Genomic DNA, 18,959 nt, shown 5'->3' on the forward strand with positions numbered 1-18,959 from the left:
GCGAGGACACATTTTTTGAAAAGTATGCGGCCGGGGTCTGTTACCATCCGCCTGATTCTACCAATGAATTCATCGACAGTCTTAATCATTCTCTAACCTTTATCCAAAACAAGTATCCAACTTCTCCAACAATCCTTGCTGGCGATTTCAATTACCCCGCAATAAATTTGCAGACGTGTACGCCCCTAGGTTGGGCAAGGGAGAGCGAATGTAGGGAATTTCTTGATGTTCTTGGTTCGTTCGATCTGCATCGAATGGTTAGCAAGCCAACACGTGGAAACTCAATGCTAGATATAGTCCTCACAACCGAACCGGAAAATATGCTTGTTCACGTCATAACGTGAACAAGAATATGCTCACGCATGCAGTGTACTGCGCTCACGTATGCGTGTACTACAGTGAACAAGCAGATGTTCACGTTTACAGTGCACTACGTTGTGTACTACGTTCACAACGTAGCACACTGTGAATATCTTTTGCAAACTCCTTGACTTATATCTTTGACTAGTATTCCAGGTAAATTGCTTAAGCATATTATATCTTCCACAGTCATGAAATATTTAGCTAAACAACTTTTTTTATAATAATCAGCATGAAGTTCAGCAGGGGCGCTCTTGTAAAACACAATTATTTGAACTTATAATTGATCTTCATCAAGCTGTTCATGATTCCATAAAAATCGATGCCATATTTATTGACTTCAAGAAAGCATTCGATAAAGTTCTCCATTCTCGCTTAATGATGAAACTTAGCTGGCTTAACATACATGGTAAGATTGTTAACTGGATCTCAAGTTTTTTAACGAATCACTACCAATTTGTTTCCGTATGTGATCAGTTTACCGCTTTAGCACAAGTTAAATCTGGCTTTCCTCACGGCTTCATATTTGGACCAATTTTATCCTTAATTTACAATAATGACATCAGTAACAACCTCACTTCAACATTTCGAATGTTCGCAGTTGACTGCGTTCTTTACAGACAAATTACTGCCTCTGAAGGTACTAATATTTTACAGGCAGACCTAAACATAATTTCACTTTGGTGCGAGCTATGGCAAATGGAAATAAATGTTTCTTAAACAAGAACAATGGCATTTACCAGAGCCAGTAACGTTCAGTTAAGTAGATATTTTTTGAACAACATGTGCATAGAGCATGCGTCTACGTTAAAATATTTGGGCGTCCATTTAACTTCTAACCTTACATTGAATGATGACATTGCATAAATAATATCGAAAGCAAATAAAACACTTGGATTCATTCGGCGAAATTTTTATTTAACAAATCAGTAAACTAAACTGTTACATTACACAGCTCTAGTTCGTTCAAAGATGGGATATGCTTCCATAATATGGAATCCAAATCAGACATACCTAAGAAACAAGCTTCAATCTTTACAAAATAACGCAGCCCGTTTCATCCCTAAATCCTACTCTAGAGCATCCAGCATCACGGCTATCAAAGAATCCCTCCAATTACCCTCTCTAGAAATACGACGACTGTTAGCGCTGCTTTCCCACTTCCACAGATTGCATCATACCCCGTAATCCTTTACTGCATCTCATATAAACCCCCGCAACGAAGTTGCCCCCGCCTCGACCATACCTTCAAAGTGCGTCCCATGTTTGCGCCTACGAATCTCCTTCGACAATCACCGCTCTTTCTCGCTATTTATCACGGGAACAAGTTACCAAAAGAAATTGCTTCTATACATAATCATGACTCGTTTGTAAGCCATTTTAAGCGGAGTTTAAATACGCATGTCAAGTAAACACCGAATTTTGTTCTCTTGACCCATTGCAAGTGCATTTACATGCTTTGTACCGAGTGCTTTTCTTTTATCTTGTATCCCATTTCTTTCTTTCTCTTTCTTCTTTATTTTTTGTTGTCTTCGGTAACCTATACTACGGTGTTCTATATTGCCTTTTCTCTCCAACTGTGTTTGAAATATTTTGTTGTTATTCCCCCCAACTCTTATGCAATGCCCACAAGGGCCTTTAGGATATCTGAAAAAAAAGAAAGAAACAGGGGGGGGGGTATTTGAATACACCAGAGGATTCCTATTTCCTTCCTTCCTTCCTTTTTTTTTCGTATCGGCTGAAAGAGAAGTACGACTTCACGCTACAGACACCACTGCGACTCCCTCGCGTCAGTCTCACGCCGCGTCTTCGCAGGGAATCTCATCTCCGGTGTCGTTCACGCCATCCCGCGGGCGCCGAACTAAAACATTCTGCACCACGTGATTTGTTGCAGCTTTTGCTGGGTACGCCTCCGCGCTGGCTGGTTTATTCAGTGCTGTGTTTCGATGCCGGAGCGGGCTGTTTGGTTTTGCTGTGAATGGGTGGACGCACGTTTCCTTCTCTTCGCGATGGATAACAACGCATGAACGTTGAGCTTGTGTCGTGCGTTGGGTGCTTGAGATACATTGATCGCTTTCGCTGGTGCCTGCCGTCTTGCTTGTGTGATCGTCAGCTCTGCAGCTTTGCAAAGAAATTCATTGTGGACCATGTGTGGAGAAGAAACGTTTTCACGTGCCTGATATTTGTTGCGGAAGGAATAACCACAGGTGAAAGCAGGTAAGCAGCAGTACCGTTTACCATGTCGAGTGTAAAATTATGGTCAGTTAGCGCGTGGTTTCTTTTATGTCTTTGATGAAACATTCTTGTTTGAGCGTACACATATCTTGAACTTATTTCACTCATTATCTTAGGCAAATTTGATTTCTAAATATACCAATATGTACTACGGCACAAACCTGTTCGGTTAGAGAATACACGTCCGCTTTCTAATACTCGCTAAGTATGGACAGCTGGGCTAGTTCGTTTTGATTAGCATTTTCATCCGGCATTATTATTAGCAATTAGCAATTCGACATCCGGCATTCGTGTTATCTTTCTCTTCTCGTCCGTGTTCAATTGTGCGCTGGAACGATGTTTCATAATGCTATTCTAATACTCGCAACTCTTGCCTATAACTCGCCCGGCAGCCGCTACACGGGTTTCGTTCTTTTCGTGCTAAGTCATGCATGAGCGAATACATCAGAAAATGTATAACAATACGCTGAAAGCAAATAACTGAAAACCTTCCAGAAGTTCCGCGAAGGAGGGCATAGCACATTTTTGTCAGAACGCTTGCTTGTGCGGCATTTTTACGCAGCAATGATTCCACAAATCGACGGGCAAAAAGTCTGGAGTAATGTTTGGAGCAAAATTTTCTGAGATTCGCTCGCATTACCGGGGTTATTATCGACGACACACGGATGCGATTCCAAATTGAATTTGCCAGATGTAGATTACATAAGCCGAGTCTTGTGAATATTCAACGTTTCGAGAGTTATCACTGCGTCTGCTCAGTCAGTGTATAGTTTTGTGTAGAATCTTAAGTGCCAACCATAATGGTTATGGTAGAGTGCTTATGTTTGGGCTTGCCTTGACAAATGAAATGTTAGAAGCAATACATGTTGTCGTAATTTCACTGCTAGCAGTGTTGTTTAAAGCGTGACCGATGAGAAGTAATTACAGTCAGCTTAGTACGACTGTCGCTTCGTCCATTTGAGCTACCGGGATGCATTCATCGCTTTTTTTTCTTTTCTTATGTCTGTGAAAAATTTCGTGCGGTTTGCACATGGTCCAGATTTTCGGCTAAACCTGACATGCAACACATTCTTGTCAACGAACATATTTTGATTTTATTATTGTATTTATTTGAATATACTGTTAGTTGAGAAACCTTCTATGAAACGTCGGCCCATAAGCAAGTTTTGCGGTACTATAGAGCGATAAATCATCATATCTGCCTACATCAAGAAGGTTGTTATAATTTAAGGAGTAGTTATTTAGCCTACATGATTATTTACAAGACAGCAATTACGGGAGCTGAAACTAGGTAACCGTCCGATGAGCCCGTCGGACACCTGCGGAATATTTCGCGTGCTTCTTGCTGCCGTTTCGTTTCGCTATTCTGTTTTCCCTTTCTAATATACTCAGTAAATAATGTCCACACCCTCACATTGCGATCCATTGAAACAACTTTATTTTTATTGAATTTTGATTTCAATCAAACTTCTTATTGCATTGCATTAGGTGCATCGCATTCTTATTGCGCTTTCATATTATGTGCGCCAGACTCACGCATGGACAGTGATGAATCAGGCGAACCGTCTCATGTATGATAGAGCGTAAAGTTATCTCCTTGACGGCTTTTGACCCGAACTACTAGTTGCCTCGCTGTACCGTTACTTTCGCAGCCACACACAAATGGCGTACGACTTGGGGAAAGTCATCGTCATAGCGCGCTGCAAAGTTGTCTTCACAATGTTGTCGAATTTCGCACTCAGCAGCAGTGCTAATCATAATCATAGTCATAATCATAACCATAATTTGTCGTTGACCCCGCTTTCGTACTTCCAGTAGAATCAACGCACAAATGTAGCCAAGTATGACGTCGTTCTTGTAGGACGTTGAAAGGTCTACGTGCGTCTACGCCATGCCACACGAACGCGTTCACGCGGTTGATCATGCCCCTTGCCAACAGGTGGCACGCGCGCTCCTCTGAAGCACCGACGTTGCCTGACCGTAAACGTAATGGTGTTGACGAAGTTGGTCGCCTGAAAGCTTTATGGCGTTTTATTTTCTTTAAATCACTTTCTTTCCCAAGGTTTATGTATGCTCTGGCAGCGCTTACCGATTTCTAATCGATCGACCTTTGCAGCTAGACGTCTTATCAACTGAGAAATAGGAGAGCCGGTGTTCCCACTGTCGTGTTCTGTTAATGAGCTGTTGTTTCTTTTTTCATCGAAAGAGCGCGAAATGGATTGGCATGAGAGGAAGAAAAGTAAGATGCCCGGTGCACTAGCGTTGACAGTGCCGTGTCCCCCGTCTTCTCGATTATTTAGGTTAGCCAATATTTCGTGCAAACTTTATAGGCGCAGAAAAGTGAGACAACTCAGTAGGAGAACACCATTTCTGTGTGATTGTACGCGGAGCAAGAGATCCTTCCTGTGTCTCATTACTCACAAGTGAGAAGCGCAGAAATAATATAAAAGGCTCCCTGTCCCCAGCGCCTGCCGGGATGAAAATTTGATCAAGCAATCGTGATAATGCGTAATTCGTTTTCTGACGTGAAAGCAGCCTCTTCAAGCTTGAATAGATGGCGGTGGCTTATTCGACTATACGCCGGCCGGTGGTTCCTGTACCTCGCATTTTAATAAAGGACACCACGAAGAGATAGGCTCAGTTAAGTAACCCACAGATGAAGAATCCTTGCCCATAACTCAGCTCGTCGATGTAGCTGGGACAAAGAATTTCTCGTCTTTCAAACTATAACGTGTTTTAAGCTTGAACACACTAGAATTTCGCGTCTACCTTGATTAGCGGGTGAGCAATGAAATTCGTGATAAGCGAATCGTTTGCCCCTGCACATTAAGGGACGTGCTTGAAGGTGCAAAAACACTGTGAATTTTGTCCTGGTTCTTAAAACAGCTTACATGGTTATTAACCCGGGAAAAGCCTGTAACTCGCGCAGATCATGTTGAAATACTAGCCTCGGAAATTATAGCGGATGAATAAACATAAAATGATTGTTGCACTTTAGGAATTATGTTTATTGACTCGCTCTACAAAAGGCCCCTGTAGGCTGTCCGATTCTTCTGTGGGCGCCCAAGAAAGAAAATAGATTCGCTAATCTGCTCGTTTCTTGTTTGGTGCCAGTTGAGATAAGCAATTACTGATCATGCGTGTCGTCTGAAAAAACTCGTTGGAAATGTGCACTTCCAATTATTTATTTATTTGTGTATTTTGGATGCCTCAAAAACCGGCAATAAGGGATTTTACATGAGGGATGGGCCGCGCTATGTGTGCAAGGTGCTTTGAATGACTTCATTGAACTGAGCATTGATGGAGTGGTGCACAGCCTCACTGGGCCGGTGCGCAGAAGAGTGCGCTGGAGGAGGGTGCACCAGCTTAAGGTTTTTGCAGTGACTTGAAGGATAATAGGTTAGCGTTGTGGCAGCGGCTCGAGATGATGTGCGATAAACTTTATGAGAGAGGCAGAGACGTGCTACGTTGCGACGTGATCGGCAAGGCAATCATGCTATTTCATGACGGAAACGCTTGAATGATGGCAATATATTCAGTGGAGATAAATAGAATGGCGCGCTTTCAAACTGATTGTACGTTTTCCATGTGGTTAGCTTGGTGAAGGTCCGAGAGTGATGCGTATTCCAGTTTAAAGGGAAAATGAGACATCCACCCGTTCGTAGCAATTGCTACAAAGGAAACCCATACGAGTTCCTCGAAAGAAAAGCCTCATAGTTGAAGAAAAATTCGTCCTGGTCCGGGACTCGAACCCGGGACCACCGCCTTTCCGGGGCAGCCGCTCTACCATCTGAGCTAACCAGGCGGCTAGCAGATGGCACTGTTAGCTTCGTGAAGGGATCACGTAGGCTTTGAGAAGTTGACGCCTGAATAGTAGTAAGAACAGGCACTAAGAATTTGAAAGTCATACCTGCAATACTTCGATGTTGCGAGGCTGGCAAATGACGCCTACAGAAGGAAACTAGTGATGTTTTCTTAGCATTACGCCAGTTTTCCACTGAGCGATCATCGTACTCAAGGGCATTGACATCGGCGAGGTTATTAATTGAGTGATAAATTACACGATCATCTGCGAATAGCTGGATATTAGAGTATGTCTTAGATGATAGGTCGGTAATATATATTAAATGTAAGATAGGGACAAGAATGGCGCCCTCGGGCTCCCCTGAAGTAACGGGACGTACAGGGGCATAACGGTTATTCGTCATCGTAAATAGTTATCTTTTAGTTAGGAAATCGGGAATACAATCAGTAATTACCGGGTGAAAGTTCAGAAGGGAGAGCTATAAACGTAGCCGTTGATGAGGAAGCTTGTCAAACAATTTTTCAAAGTAAAAAAAGAGTGCGTCTACAAGTATGTTAGCATCCAGGCTCATGCCGAGGTCATTTATGAAAAGAAAAGCTAGTTGGGTGCCACAAAAAAGTGTTTCTTCGACAACGATGTGGATTTACATTGGCAGAATTTAGTAGGACCTAGAAATGTTATAACATATGTTCGATGAGCTTTGAGCAGACAAGTGTGAGATTGAGCGGCAGTTGTTAGGGGTAAATGCTGTACTCTCTCTGAGAATCGGAATGATCTTCCTCACCTTGCAATCTTATGGCACCACTCTTGACGAGAGGGACGGCTCAAAAATACGAGAAAGGAAGATACTTGAAATAGATTTAGCACTCCTCAACATTACCAGTTATTAGCCTCGATTAAGAATGATTAGACCTATTTAGCAGTGATTACGACTCAATGTCCGATTTTCAATACGTTTGCGCCTACTTTACATCAATGAGATACGCGATATATTGGCAAATATTTCCCTTTATATACTATTCGAGCTATGACTGGCAATACAGCACACTCAGAGAGAGATGCATTAAGAGTGAAAGCGTAGCAACCAGCGCAGTGCGGTGCAGCTCGCGATTTGATTGGCTGATCGCAAACGACTTTATTGAACCAGAGAACTGCTCATGCGCCGCATCGTAACACAAAGGAGGATGAGGAAATGAAGAAGAAAAAGTAGGGAGGTCAACGAGACGCGCGTCCTGTTTGCTACCCTACGCTAGCGCAACTGAGTTAAGCGATGAAAAGAAAGAAAGAAGAGGCAGGGAAGAAGGTGCAACCAATGCCAACACGTGTGGTTGTCAGTCACATCGTTCCTATAATCGATCAGTGAGGCCAGTCGATTTACTAAATCGTAGCAATGCCCACGCTGCCTAGTAGGCATGCGACGCGTGAGGTTATGGTTCAAGTATATTTATCGTTGAAAATTGTCTATTATCTAGTCGGCTTAGCACACTCAGAAGGAAACGTCGAGTTCGATGTCATAGCGTTCAGAAAAACACAATACGTATTCGATCGTCTCTTCTCAGTTTGACATTCCATTAAGGCATGAGCAGGCATTCCTAAACGCCGACCCTAATCAGAGGCTGCACAATAAAGTTGCATCATGGCGGGAGAAATGTGATGGAATCTGCAACTTCAATGTAGGACCAAGCCTGTTGTCGTAATTCGGGGTAGCTTTCAGGCCAGGAACCCCCCAGGCAATGTGATGAGTGCGTCCCGTGAGTAGGAGCGAAAAAAAGAAGTTAACTTACATATCAAGGCAAGTAACAGATCCTAGACATGTGTATCTCAAGTGTACTTAAGAGGTCTTTTCAAAGCAGTTGTTTTCCCTAGTTTCCTAGACAAGCGAAATTGACGACCTTGTTCCGACCAATCAGATGAGTCGCACTCCACCTATGGTCACACTCTCTTGCTGGACTCCGCCTCTGAAGTGAAACTTTCAAACTCGCCTAGGACGAGGCCATCGACAAACAGGGGTCCACGCTGTTCCCACGGAAGTCGTCGACGCTGGCTCCTTGCTGCACTTAGTGGGCTTTCTGTGATGGTCAGCTTGTACCAATTTGAGGAGCCTGGCCTTGACGGTCATTACGGCTTGCACGGAATTCGACGGTTACTCTCACATCGAGGGGAGCTTCTTTGTTTTCCCTTCAATAGTCAGCGCGGGGCCCGGTCGGGGTCTAGGCAGGTGCTTGTGAAGTGGTCGCTTCGTGAGACGCATCTCAAGAATGTCTTTGCCGTTTTCAGACGCAACACTGCGGAGACAACCAGTCCGAGACAATGGGGCTGTGCCACGAAGTTTGCGTCCTCGTGGGAGCAATAAAGCGAAGACCCCTCAAAGTTTCTGTTCCTGATAACAGTAAGGAACATTGAAATGACACATAAGCATGTATCATTCAGAAGTACGTTGCACTTTGTCACACATATTAAAGTCGGTTTGTCGTTCAAGAAATGATCTAGAAAATGTCCGCATAATGCTACATACACGGTATTAGCAAATTTTATGGAACTACCAATTTGTTCACTCCGACCTATGTACGGCGCATGCATATTAAGATAAGTGAAAACTGGGAGACACTTCGAGCAGCACAAATATGAAAAGGTGCCCAGCTGTGCTAACACGTCACAAATGTGTGTGAGAGAAAAAAGGACGCATAGAAAGGCAGGGAGGTTAAGCAGAAGCAGTTCGGGTTCGCTACCCTGCACAGGAAAGTGTGAAGGGGGATAAAGAGAGAAAGGGACCGGAAGGGGGAGATAGAGTAAAATAAAGACGAGCACGAACAAACCGCGTGCTCTACAGAGTGGTATGGGGCGGCGTTCTTACAGTCTATCGTGAAGTCCCGCAGGCCACAGGAACCTTAATAACGCGAGTAGGGCCCGAGTAAGGCGTAGATGTTCTGTGGGAGTACTGACCTAAAGCTTTGACTTCTGATAGTGGACGATTGCCCAACTGGTCCAGCACACTGCACAGTACTTGTCTCTCGGTACTATATCGCGGGCAGACACAGATATGTGCGAGCGTGTCATCGATGTCGCATGTGGCGCACGTGGGGCTGTTAGCCATTCCAATAAGGAAAGCATACGAGTTCGTAAATGCAACGCCTAGCCACAGACGGTGCAGCATGGTCTCTTCACGTCGTGGCAACCCAGGCGGTGCGTGCATCCGTATGTCCGGAGACAACGAACGCAAACGACACATGGTGAAAACGTTGGAGTCCCACAGAGGCAAAGTACATTCACGGGACATCAGTCGCAGCCCATCCGCAGCGTCTGTTTGCGATAGCGGCATCAAGACACGTTGACTGCTTTCATATGCAGATCGGGCGGCTTCGTCGGCGTGGTAATTCCCTCTGATGCTGCAATGTCCTGGAAGCCATTGAAAGATTATGTTGTGCCCCTTGTCATGGCTGCGATGATACATGTGTCGAATTTCTGAGGCCAGTTAGTATATTTCATTGTTAGTATATTTGTTACATTTTTTATATTTGTATAACTGGTACATTGTTAGTATATTGTTAGTTAGTATATTTCAGGAGTTCATTGAGTCCGTGGTGCATTGGGTTTTGTATGCAGTGAAGGGCTGCCTTGTAATCACTAAAGACTGTCCATTGTTGCTGTGGTTCCTGAATAATGAAATCAAGTGCATCACGGAGTGCCGCAAGTTCAGCACCCGTCGATGTGGTCACACATGACGTTTTTAATTTGATTTCTTCAGATTTGATTTTGCCGGGATGATGACTGCAGCGGCTGAGCTATTGAGTTTTACCGAACTATCTGTGTAGACATGCTGCCGAAATCTGTGTACGTTGTAAATGTGTTCCAAATTTCCTTGTTTCAAAGCTTGCAACGACGCTCCAGCTTTCTTTCTGATTCCTGGAATTGTCAATTGCACTTGCGGCCGGTGCAGGCACAGCAATGGATGCAATGGAGGCACAGCATTAAAACTTACGCAGCAGGCGTAAGTTTTAATGGCAAGCACGACTGATGTCTTACAACACTTTACAACACAAAAGTTGAATGTGGCCTCTATGCTGGCAAGCAAGATGGTGTGAGGGATTTCGAGTCAGGTGTCGGATGTGTGCTCTCAGGACATCTGTGTCTATACAAACTGTCAAAGGAGTGTATTGGGCAATGGCCACTGTCGCAATCGATGACGTGGTTTTGGGGAGACCGAGACAAGTTCTGAGTGCTTGTGCTTGCACAATCTGAAGTTTGCGGATATTTGTAGCGCAAGTATTTCCTAGTACAGGTAAGCGGTACCGCAAAAAGCCCCAAAACAGTGCTTTATATAGCGGCAACATTGATGGTACTGTTGCGCCCCAGGACTTCTCGCCAAGAAATGCAAGAAGGTCCACGATGGTGGCCAAACGCTTTTTCATGTACGAGACGAGAGGGCTCCAAGACAAGTCCCTATCAATGATGCCGCCAAGAAAGCGATATGTTCGTCTGTATCGTACAGTTTGGTCATTCATCTGCAAAGCATACGGGGCCATCGCTTTGCGAGTAAAAGCAACGAGTGCACATTTCTCAGGGGAAATCTCCAGGCCTTGCCTTCTTAGGTATGTTGACATGGCCGTCGAAGCCTTCTGAAGCCGAAGCCTTCTGAAGTCATGCGTGGACTTCTACACGTGTCACTCCTGAAGCCTATATGCAAATGTCGTCTGCGTATACGGAGAGCTGAACGGTTTGAGGTAACGAATCGGCGAGACCAATGAGCACCAGGTTGAACAGGGTCGGGCTGTGTACTCCGCCTTGCGGTACACCACGACTGGTATAGCTAGACGGCGTTGGTACCACCTCAGTCACAATAAAGAAAGATCTTGCATTGAAATAGCTGCGTATCCAGCGAAAGGCGTGTCCACCAATCCCTACAACTAAGGCGTCCAGAATCGCATGATGACGGAAATTGTCGTACGCACCTTTAGCATCAAGGAATAACGGCGCAGTGATACGCTTCAGAGGTTTCTGGTGCTGTACATATGTTGCGAGGTCAATAACGCTATCTATTCACGAGCGTCTGCGTCTAAAGCCAGCCATTACCTCTGGATAGAGGTTGCAAAATTCCAACTACCATTCTAACTGTGTAAGGATCATTCTCTCCATTACCTTGCCGACACAGCTGGCCAGTGCTATCAGACGGCAATATGACAATTCCAATGGAGACTTGCCAGGCTGGAGGAGTGCAACAAGCTGACTGCATTTCCACCTGGTAGGGACCAGGCCGTCACGCCATGATGCATTGTATAGGCCAAGAAGTGCATCTCTGACCTCTTGACCAAGGTTTGCAAGCGCAGAGTATGTGATGTCATCGGGTCCTGGTGACGAGGATCGTCTGCGCCCAGCAAGTGCGGCCTCCAGTTCGTCGATGGAGAAAGGAGCGTTCATACGAGGATCTCGGGAACAAGGGGGGACGATAATAGGAATATGTGTGCAAGGCGAATGGGTGAACGCCGGACCTGCGATCCTTGCGCAGTAATCTTCGGCTACGTCGACTTCTCGGCGTCCTTGATGGAGGGCTAGAGATTTAAGTGGCCGGCGCTGTTGAGGAACTGTTCGAAGTCCACGCACTGTTCTCCATAAAACTTAGAGGTTTGCGCGGATCGATGGACTCACAAAAAGATTTCCCGCGTTGATTTTGCAGCACAGCAAGACGACGTTGAATTTTCTTTTGAATGCGTCTGGCATCTCTAAGGTCGTAAACCGATTTAGTCTGTCTGTACCGTCGCTCCGCTCGCCAGCGGATTGCACGGAGGCTCTGTATTCCCACATCAAAATCTGTGGATTTTTCCGATGGCCGAAATGAACGCATAATATCCTGAATAGCCTTGGCGATCTGAATTTCTAGTGTGGACGAAAAGCCTTCGTGGCATGCATCTTCCATAAGTGATTTAAACACGGGACAATCTATTGTTTGTTTAAAATTTGATGGAACGGATTTGGTGAGGCCTTTTATCTTCAGGTAGGTAGGAATGTGGTCGCTTCTGTGGGTTTCTATATCTGCGAACCAAAGGACGCGGCGAGTGAGGCATCGCGAGACAAAAGCCAAATCTAAAAAACTACTGTACGTCCGGCCGCGCAGAAACATGGGACTGCCATGGTTTAAACAGCAAAGTTCACGGTCACAGGCAAAGGAAACGAGGTTCTTTCCTTTGGAATTTACCTTGACGCTTCCCCAAAGTGAAGGATGTGCGTTAAAGTCCCCAACAACAATCCATGGACCAGGAGTCGCATCTATAATGTCACTCAATCTCTGTCTGTCGAAACGACTTGATAGAGAAAGGTAAGCGCCTATTAAAGTAAACGTAAGTTTCTCTTTTTTTCACGGTCAAAAAGACATACTGATTACTGTCATCTGGCACCACTGGATGAACAAGGTAAGTCAGTTCACTCCGTATGTAGGTGATCGTGCACCTTGCTAATTTCATTACAAGTCGATGACACATACGTTTCATAGCCTGAGATCCGGGCGGGTTTCTGTAGGTTTGGTTCACAAATGACAATAATGGGAAATCGATTGGTGAAAACGCAATGGCGAAAATCAGCAATGCAGGATTTCAGTCCACGGGCATTCCATTCGATAACAGACGCTTGCTTGACTTGTCTGACGAACGGCTGACGCGGTAGAGCCATTGTGCTTGCTACTCGAGGCTCGCAAGAACCGGATCCGGACAGTCCAGCACTTGCAGTGCACCCCGAGCAGATGGCGACTGCATGTATTTTATCAACACATGAATGACTTTCATTAGACACTTGATTATAGCGATTACTTGCTTGTCTTGTCCTCGCACGGGATCTGTGAGGTCGTTGCTGCATTGGTAGTCCACCGTCGATCTTTGTTCTGCTGGAGGACTTAATGTTGGAAGTGCAGGCCAGGCGTTTGCAGAAGACGTATTCAATGCGTCACCAGTTGTTTGTGTGGGTCTTGGGAGCACCAGCTGTTGGAAGTAGCGTCTTTCTTACGATGGTCTCAGTATTTCTAGTAGACGAAGATCGTCTGCGGTAGACACGACGCCATCACACTTTGGCGGCTGCTTCTCTGTGCGTTGAGTTGTCCCTCACCATTTGTTTTATGACTTCCAGCTCTGTCTTGTGTCTCGGGCAGTCTTTCGACGATGCTTCATGAGCAATTCGCACACTTTAAATCAGTCGCAGGGCAAGGATCAGCGCTGTGCTGCTCAGAGCATTTTGGGCACACGGTCGATTTTTGCATATGCCGCTGACATGCGCTATCTTCAAGCTATTACGGCACTGAAGTGGTCGTGGAACGAATGGTCGCACTGGATGACGAAAAAATCCAACTTTCACATGTGACGGCAACCTTCCTCCCTTGAAGGTTATCCTCACACAACGTGACGATAACCTCACGTTGTGTGACGATGGCGATGGATTTCAATAATAGTGACATCTGCTGTGGCGGGTTTAACCATTATAGGCAGATCGTTGTCGTTGATTGACTCATCATCATAAATCACGCCTGATGAAGTATCGCTGTCCTGTGCTATTATGGTGCAAACATTAATCTTTCCCAGCACTTTGATTGTTCTCAAGATATCCAGCGCTGCTCTGTCCCTGACATCGACCGCGAGAATGTTTTTACGGGTGTTGATTCTCACATCTGTAATCTCATTCGAAAGAAGAGCCTCCAGTGTGACAGATATGGCTTGCCTGTTTAGCCGATTCAGGTCGTCGGTTGGCGTCTCGGGCAAGAAGAGGACGGCATGAGCCGTGTCATTGTTCTTTGCCATCACCGTCGTCCTTGTTGAAGACGAAGAAGCAGTGACGATTCTCCTCTTTCTTCCTTGTCTCACAACTGTCAAGTAATCACCGTCATTCGATAGATACTCGTCTGAAGCAGAGTAGTACAGCATGGTGTCCTCGCTGCCTGTGTCGCTCATGAGGTGGTTGCGCTTCCTAGGAGCGCTTGACGCTGTGACGTCTGTCTCCTCCGGATGTCTAGCGGACTCCGCTTCCATCACCGATGGTTTCGGGAGTGGCGTCTCCATAAAGCACGCAAAAATACCCCTAAAATGAGAGCAGTAGAAAACGGGGCTCCGCACAAGAGCCACTTCTTCGTCTTCTTTCTATGTGAGATTTCTATTGGTGTCATAGCCATAGTATAGGCTCATACAAGGGCGGTGCTATTCTTTCTAATACCATGGGTTTTAATGGTATGTTGCACACTACAGCTATTCTAATCCGTTGACTCATTACACGACGTATTTTGGCGATGAGCGTGTTATCCCAGATATATTACGTTGGGTCAGCATAAGTAATAAACCAGTGATCTATGCGCACATGTATGTCGGTTTGTTTTTGGCTACTGTGGCGTAACACAATTACCCGTGAAAGAAAATTATACATGACGTGCAATTCCTGTTCAATAGTAACTCAAGACAATACCATAGAATTTGGTAACCGATTTTCTAAACGACCGGGTGATGAGGAAAACACGGATGGCCACAGATAAGCCGAAAGAAAACAGCGCACATGTCCAACCGCGTGAATTCCCAATGCAGTGAAAGCATGTATTATAATTATGAGTGCTCTCTGTTGCTTGAAGCTCTAAAAGCAACATCTTGATTGTGCAATTTGACGTGGTGCAAGGTTCCCAAATATCCTTTAATTACCTGCCTCAATTTCTTCATCAAAGACGTCTGTCTCCTGCGGACGTCTAGCGGACTCCGCTTCCATCACCGATGGTCTCGGGAGCGGCGTCTACAGAAAGCACGCAAAAATACCCCTAAAATGAGAGTATTTAGAGAAGTATTTTACGCTTGTACAGTAGTCGGAACGTTTCCACTGTTAATACGAATCCAACCTACGCTTTCGGGCCCCGCAATAGGCTTTTCGACAATTATTTTTCGTAGACAATCTGGAAGGATTCAAAACGTGGCTAGAGTTAGTGTCTTTAAACTTTGAGGTCATACCACTCCGAGATATTCGGAATGTTGGAGATTTCTCGAAACACTAAATTTACGTCTAGAGAGCGGATATAACTCGAGGCACCGCAAACGCAAAAACACCACATGCTATAGGATATTTGTTGAGGTAACGCGTAACAATTCACGTCCTTCGACATCCCGATCTGTGATACATACTGCACGGTATTCTTAGGCCTAGAAAATGGTACGTGAAAAACAGCACAGATGGTTTCATTTTGCGGGACACGGTGGACGCACCCAGAAGAGCAAATTGAGACTCTGGCGGTAGCAGCATGAAAAAAGAAAAGCAAGGAATGGCTTTTGTGGCGCCAATAAATACTACCGTATCGACAATATTTACCAACCTCAAAAACAAGGCTGTGCAACATACGGCATATATAACGCGGAGAAAATAACACGTTTCTCTATAGCAGAATCTCCTCTTGAACGTCTGGGAAACGCGGGCTCTGTGATTTTTTTTTTTTTTTTACCAGATGGCTCAGGGTAGTTCAGACAAAATCGCCATGCACGGAAGCGCACAAAAAAAAAAAGATCGTCACAAGGGACGCGGCCGGAACGGCGTCCGGACAGGAAATTCAGAACCAGGTGACGTGAAGACCTGTTTCCGCAGGCGCAATGCAAATAAGGACAGCTACCTGGCAACGCTCCATCTCCACAAGGGTGAAGCGCAGAGTAAAGAGCTAACCGAGAAAACTGAACGAAAGACACGAACGTCAGCTTCGGCTGTTGTTTTCTTTCCTTCGCCCAAGGTAGATTCCAACGGTTTCTTTTGCTCGCGTAATTCTCGTTTCGCTGTATGTCTTGAAAATAGCGCCGCCAACACCGTCAATAAGGATCTCATCCGACTTCTGGATTGGAGGACTCGACGTAGTTTGTTGATGGTTCATGCCAACGACTCTGCAAGATGGGATTCCGTGGCGTATTTTTGGAAAGGCGCGAAGGCCAGGACGTTTTGACGTGCCAAGCAACTGTATAGTTACGGACTCTTTGCTGCGTTTCGACGCTGCGCCGACGCTCAACACTCGACTGGTTAAAAGCTTCAACAACTGAATAAAGTCAGTATTAAAGCACGAGTGTACGTATTTCTTTCGACAATGCAGACAGACGGGGGCAAGATGCATAAAGGCTTGTATCCTTGAATTTAGGTGCCCGTTAACGAACCCCAGGCAGCTAGAATTATTCCGGGATGCCCCCCTGCGGCGTGCTTCGTAATCGAGCCATGATTTTGCTTCGTAAAACCCTAGAATTCAAATAAAGAACGTGGTTTTAAAGGATGGTGCTCGGGTGCTTCTAATAACGTTCTGTTATAAAACATTTTTATCAAACATTTTGTCAAACATACGAACGTTCTTAAATAACTAGTAGGAGATTTTTGCCTCAAAGATACGGCATGACGCCTGACCGCTCACATTCGGTCATCTTAACAGACGCACTTGCAAATTTATTCAGCAGACATGGTGCACACCGGATCCTACTACTTTATGTTCAGTGTAAAATGTACTCCTACAGCAGTGACCAAGCCTAGTCGCGTTTCGCGAAGATAACTACACACGTAAGTACAGCGGCAAGTAGCCACAGCTGTGAAGACACACATGCTAGAAGCTATATCCATGTTTAGTGCATATTCAACCTATTTCTTGCCGCTTTAAGTTTGGCTGCTTCCCTCTGTCAGTGCTGCGCTCGTGTCAAGCCACCGCCCTTGCACAATCACGTCGTCGTTACTGTCCCCTTGTCGGCGTCAGGGCGCGCTTCACACGCATTGTATTGAGAAAAAAAACAAAGCTTCGTTCACCATCGCCACTGGCGCTAGAAGTTATAACTCTTCGGCAATGCGTCGTCGAAGTGTATTGTCCGTACGTGGTGAGATTATGCATTAGACAAGAGGCAACACGGAAAAGACCCTGAAATGAAGCCACTGTAGTTTTTTTTTTACCTCTCGCATTACGTGTTTGAAGAGCTTAGGTGTTGTGGGCTGAGAGATACAACGCAATAGGAGAACAAGACAGCTGTAAATCGTGCTCTCTAATCACTGCGATATTGCGCAAATATGGGGAGAGAAGTCATAGGGGGAAAGCCGGGAGGTTAATCAGATAGAGCCCGTTTGGATACCCTGCACTGGGCAGGGGAGGAAAAGGGATTGAAAGATGAGAAGCAGCAGAGAAACTTCACCTTTGCACAGAAAAAAAGAGATGCATGGAAATTCGAGAAACTAATGTAGCAAAGGCAACGAAGCTGTGTAAGCGAGTTCTCAGACTCTTCGTTTGATTTAAAATAGTCGGGGGGTAATCTAAGAATAAAAATAAAAGCTTTATGTGTGTTATTCTAACTCAAACGCAATTTGCATATATGCGCCGGCCAATGAGGTTGGCTCATTTCCATGCGTGTGTAAAGCTACTGTTTTCTCCGTGTAGATATGACTTTGTCTCGCCAGTTTTACGATAAAACCTTGAACGTCCTGAGAAAATTTACGGGTGATGATAACATCAGGGCTCAGCCAAAGGTGCCATTCTGGCTTTATACACGGAGAGATTTTCTTTACAATTAGTCTAGCATTTACTTTAACAGAACAACGCTGTGAAACTGTGAGTGGACTTCATCTGGCTTGGCACTCTTCGCGCTCGCCTTAATTTTCCTGGAAGTAACTAACTTAGGTTCACGTTTGTAGCGCATTTCTGCTTTCAAATTACAAGACCTCGGACGTTATTTCTTCTATATTTTAACATTCTTTAGTAGCATAACCAGCAGTGACCGGCCCTACTATATGCGACCGTTAGTGTTTAATCTGCTTTATTCTATGATAATTTTCATCTTGGTCTTTCTACATCTCTCCCCTTCTTCCTATCTTCCATTTATATGTTTCTGTGTCCTCCTTTCTGAAGAGTAGGCAGCCGCTGTGGCTCTTGCGATGGCAATTGCCAGCCTGCACCTCGTATTCCCTTTCCTGTCAAGTGTACGTGTGTTTTCAAAACAACGACAACAACAACAACAACAACAACAACGACGACGACGACGACGACGACGACGACGACGACAACGACAACAATAAAAATAAAAATAATGCTAACAATAATAATGCTAACAATAATAATAATATATTTATAGCCACCGAAGTATATGATAGCTGATGATTTTCAAACATGCAAATAGCGACAATAGCGGCGCAAACTGCAATAACGAAAGAAATAAAATTTGTACCATATTGAGCGTTGAGTCACGACAAGATATAGCTCGCTTCCTTAAACACGACGTGCCTTTTGCATATCTGATGTGTGTAGCTTTCTCAAACATCCCAAGTTTCCCTTAGGATATTTTCTGCGTCTTTTTTCCATGCGTGTGCCCTCTTTTTCGGCTTAGCCTGTCATACCACGTGTAGAGCACCCAACAGGATGCTTGTCGCCCGCTTAATAACCCTGGCTTTCCATTCTCACTCGTCTCTTTGAAGTAGCTCTTAGGAAGTTTGCGGAATGCTCGAGTTGTGAAGTGGTTTTCTTTAGCCGGAATTATTGCTTTAGTTGCACATCTAATAATTCAGTTGTTCCGAAATTTGTTCCAGAGAACGGCTTCTGTCGAGTAACCTCACTTCAGAT

General features: G+C 44.9%; 1 non-coding gene across 1 annotated transcript; it reads right to left on the bottom strand.

Annotated features, from left to right (window-relative positions):
* Window positions 1-6,325: 6,325 nt before the first annotated feature.
* Window positions 6,326-6,400, bottom strand: TRNAS-GGA (transfer RNA serine (anticodon GGA)). Its single transcript has one exon. It is a non-coding gene; the product is annotated as a tRNA-Ser (tRNA).
* Between the last annotated feature and the right edge of the window lie 12,559 nt (window positions 6,401-18,959).

This window comes from Dermacentor variabilis, chromosome 2 (genome assembly GCF_050947875.1).
Source record: "Dermacentor variabilis isolate Ectoservices chromosome 2, ASM5094787v1, whole genome shotgun sequence".
Lineage (NCBI taxonomy): Eukaryota > Metazoa > Arthropoda > Arachnida > Ixodida > Ixodidae > Dermacentor > Dermacentor variabilis.